Raw genomic sequence first — 4736 nt, 5'->3', positions numbered from 1 at the left:
GATAGGTGAACGGGTATTTTAGCCTTCTGTGAATATCACTTAGGTGCAAATATAGCCTTTGTCATCAGAGTGAAATATCATATTATGACTAGGTCTCTGAACAAATTTGTTGAATTTATTTTATTTTGTATTTTGAAGTTGCTTTTAATATGAATGTTGGAATATAAGGGTCCTAGTAATTAGATTACCACCGAGTACCAAAAAAAGATATGAGAAAATTACTTCCATTAGGTTCAAAAGGATTTATTGAGATCCTAAAATATCATACTTGCCAAAGGGGAGAATTGTCTTCCAAAATCATTTTTCTTTTTTAAATTTGGGTGTCCAAAGCCACTGCACTTACTACAATTAATAAAATTATCTGGCAAGGCATAAGAGTGTTCTTGCTTCAGACTGCAAACACTTTCCCCTGAAGACTTGGAATGACACTAAATTAATATGAGGGAGGAAAGAAAGAATTAATTAGTATTTGATAGTGGAACATTGGATGTTGATTAATTAGTCACAACCAACACTAGCTGAGCTTCCTTTATAAACCTCAAACCATATCCTTCCCGGGTTTGTTCTCATTGCCACCATAAATTGTCCATATACTCACTGATGGTAATCTGTCACAAACAAACATAAGGGGCTCTTAGTCAAATGGTGACATATATGTGAGTGTATAAACTTTCTCTTATTAACATTACCCAAGGAATATACCATCTATGGTGAAAATTGCATCAGCAAAGAAAAAGGAAGGACGATGTACCCACAAGCAAATGCAAATGGAAACAAAAGCAGGTATCACAATCTCTGTAGAGAAAAGAGTGTTCAAGCCAACACATTATTTAAACAATGAAGACCGTGTTTTTTGACAAATGTTAAAATTTGCATGATCTTGCATTTTGCTTCTTACGTTGCTGATTTTATAATTCTGGTTAAAGCTGGCCTGAATGTATTCAGTTTATTTGTAATATCCTAGTACTTTAATGCATTTTTTGGAGGAATGAGTAATATTATTTTTCACAGATGAAGAAGGAACGGGTAGTGAGTCAAGACGCACTGAAGCAAAATAATAGTAAAAGTTATTATTACCAAAAAAAGTTAAATAAAACTTCTAGTTGTTAAATATTGTAAAATACTCAGTTAATGGTTGGATAAATGGGAAATCAAAACTGTAAAAAATATAAGCAATCAGGACTCTATAATTTTGTGCAGCAAACCAACAACAACAACAAACTTATGGCCCTAAAACTTTCTATTATTGAGAAAGAATGAAAGAAACAAAATCAAGTAAGTGTTTAGTTGAAGGGATTAGAAAATCAGAAAAAAAATGTTATAAATTACAACATTAGTGAAATTATAGTATAAAAGCTAAGATACATAAACACAGCCAAGAATTCATGTTTTAAATAATAACATGATATGCGTATATTCCAGACTGGAGAGAAAGACACCAAAAATGTCACGTGTGACTTTCTTTGGGCACAGAGATTAATGGCAATTTCAAATTTTGTTTTATTTTCCAATTTCTTTTTTCATTGGGTGTGAATTTATTAATCAGAATACGTTAACTGTTAAAACATGAAAAAGTTAAGTGTTAGGATCATTTATCCTGAATCTTTAGGAAACTTTAAAAATTGATTCTTTGAAAATTATTTGAAATTACAGAGTTTGCAATGATTAACATCCTCTTTCCTATTCTGTACTATAAGCACTAATATAAGGAGATCACCTTCTGGTTTTGTTATATTGGACCCTGCGGTTGCTTCTTCAATATCCATTTCTTTTTGATACCTATTCCAATTTACGCTAGAGTTTCCACATTCTTTAACACCAGTTCTGAGTAGTCCATTTGCTTCAGAGAACCTGGTTGAAACATTGCTTCTAGGCATGAGGTATCTAGTTTAAGTTTAAACTGTTTATCAACTTAATACCTGACTGGGCCTGGTGGCTCAAGCCTGTAATCCCAGTACTTTGGAAGGCCAATGCGGGTGGATCACTTGAGGTAAGGATTTGGAGACCAGCCTGGCCAACATGGCGAAACCCTGTCTCTACTAAAAATACAAAAGTTATCTGGGTTTGATATCGCGTGCCTGTAATCTCAGCTGCTCGGGAGGCTGAGGCAGGAGAATCACTTGAACCTGGGAGGTAGAGGTTGCAGTGAGCCGAGATCGCACCACTGCACTCCAACCTGGGTGACGGAGAAAGACTCCGTCCAAAACAAACAAACAAACAAAAACCAACATAGTACACACGTCTCCCATTAATGGCCCAAACGGACACAGGGGATTTGGATCAACGAGAAGGAGCAAAGATCTTCCTAGGCATTTGGTGGGGAAAAATATTAACGATTTCTTAGAGCATCTGAAAACAAATAAAGAAATAAAGCCTCCTGCCTTTCTTCTCTCTCTGCCTCTGTATCTCCATCTCCTTCTTCTCCATAGATGAGGAAGCCTGCAGCCCCTGAAGGTCATGGGTGCTGTCGGAGACACAAGGAAAGCCATCAGCCCAGGGAGATGCTGAGGGTTGGGGCATCTCCATGGATGAGCTCCATGTACTGCTGGACTCATCCAACCTTTCGTGGACATCACCTTGTAGTGAAAATCCCTTTTGTTATTGAAGAAAGCCTGAGTTGGGTGATTTATTACTCATAAAGTATTTTAATACATTGATGCTAATATTCTCATGAGACAATTATACTATACTCTTAAGATAGCATTAAAAGTAGTTTAAAGACCCCACCCTTCTCCAAATAAAACCAACACTTGTGAAACCCTTGCTTTGCCATTTACTATCTATGTCCCTGGACAAACTATTAAATGTGACAAGTCTACACCTCCACCTCAGTTTAGGATCAATAATGTATGTCTTTTTTTTCTTTTTTCAGTTTCAATACATAAAAATAAGTGCCATGAGTAGTTCTTGTAACCGAATGGGCACTCAAAAGTGAAATTAGGCCCTTCATTTCTCCTGCTTTCTTATCGTACATCTTTATGATACTTTAATTTGAGCTACAACCCCTGAGATCTTCTTGAGAGATAATCACTGCTGAGGGAGGATACACAGACAGGACAATAGACAGATCACATGTGACGACAGAGCACTTACCCACAACCTCTGCAGCAATTGCTCCCAGACAATGGGGACTTAGTGAATAACTGCTACCTGCCCTATTTATGTCCCCAACCCAGGAACAGCAGATAAATCCAATATGCTTCTCTAATACTCACATAGTTCTCTTTCTTTTATTTTTAATTTTTATTATGATCTTCTACAACTGAAAAATCAGCTAACAATCATAGGTGTGCATCCATCAATGCTTCCAATTTATAATCATTCTTGTATTAAGAATTTTAATCTTTCGTTTTCCTGTGGTTGATTTTTCCCCTCAGGTTCTGCAAACACATTTGTTGCATAAAATTGCACCTCTGAGAAATTCCAGCACACTGGCATAGTGTTCTGGACTCTCGCTGTGGTATTACTGCCAGTAGTATGCTTCCTTATTAAAAAATGTAGAGGCTCACTTGCAGCAAGTTTGATAGCAGGATGATAAAATGGCAGGATATTTTTAAACACAGATTTTATGAGATGTATTACATGGAATTAAATTTAGACCATACATCAAGGAAATCGCCATAGAGCTTTGAGCGTGATTCAGATTATCCTGGCATTAGTTGGAACACTCTGTTGGCTCAACAATGTAATTGCCTGAGTGGGAAATGAATGCTCTGGTCTATGCGGGCACCATCGGGTTGGCTTGCTGGTCACAGCATCCTCCCCCCACAAGATGTCTTATCTGGAAGGGTCTGTAGGGCAGCAATTGGTGGAAATACACAGCAGAAGACGATTAGGACTCTTTCTCCAACACACTCCTCCTCCTCAGTACACATCCTCTGCTCCTGATGATGGCACGAACATCAGGGATTTGACAGGACACACTCAAGAAACTGTTTTTTGTTTCTTTGTTTTTCTTCTCTTTCTTTCTTTTTTTTTTTTTTTTTAGTTTGTTTTTGGTAGGATCAATCTAAATGTGTGGTTATTTTGATGGTTAATACTGAATGTCAACTTGACCGAAGGATGCAAAGTGTTGTTCCTGGGTGTGTCTGTCAGGGTGTTACTGAAGGAGATTAACGTTTGAGTCAGTGAACTGGGAGAGGCAGACCCACCCTCAATCTGGGTGGGCACCATCTAATCAGCTGCTAGGGCCACTGGAATAAAAGCAGGCAGAAGAACATGAAGAACTGGACCGGGTGAGTCTTCCCGCCTCCATCTTTCTCTCATGCTGGTTGCTTCCTGCCCTTGAGTATCAAACTCCAAGTTCTTCGGTTTTGGGACCCTTAGACCTTTAACCACAGACTGAAGGCTGCACCATCGGCTTCCGTACTTTTGAGGTTTTGGGACTTGGACTGACTTTCTTGCTTCTCAGCTTCAGATAGCCTATTGTAGGACTTCACCTTGTGATCGTGTGAGTCAATACTCCTTAATGAACTCTTCCTCATATATACATCTATCCTGTTCATTCTGTCCATCCAGAGAACCCTAATACAGTTACACTACTGGTCCTCATTTGGGATTCTGTATGTAAACCTCAGAATAAATTCAACAAAATTTGTTGAATATTCCCTTTGGTGACTTCACATCTTTGCAGAGGGGAGTTTGGTGGTTGCTGTGTTAAAACTATGTATCACGAAATCAACGTGCATCAAGAAATAAGGATCGAGAAGTCATGCAGTGCCCAGCAGGTGAACATC

At 38.2% G+C, this 4736-nt stretch overlaps 1 long non-coding RNA gene across 1 annotated transcript in view; it reads left to right on the top strand.

Annotated features, from left to right (window-relative positions):
* The window catches only part of LOC105532494, a 4716-nt gene extending 1958 nt beyond the window's left edge, over positions 1 to 2758 (top strand). Inside the window, exon 2 of the long non-coding RNA XR_001004987.1 lies at positions 2430 to 2758. This is a non-coding gene — a long non-coding RNA (uncharacterized LOC105532494). The remainder of the gene's footprint in view (positions 1 to 2429) is intronic.
* Positions 2759 to 4736: the final 1978 nt, after the last annotated feature.

The sequence above is a fragment of the Mandrillus leucophaeus genome, unplaced genomic scaffold, assembly GCF_000951045.1.
Source record: "Mandrillus leucophaeus isolate KB7577 unplaced genomic scaffold, Mleu.le_1.0 Scaffold961, whole genome shotgun sequence".
NCBI classification, from domain to species: domain Eukaryota; kingdom Metazoa; phylum Chordata; class Mammalia; order Primates; family Cercopithecidae; genus Mandrillus; species Mandrillus leucophaeus.
The sequence above is the reverse complement of the archived record's forward strand: the minus strand, read 5'-3'. Positions and strand labels throughout refer to the sequence as shown.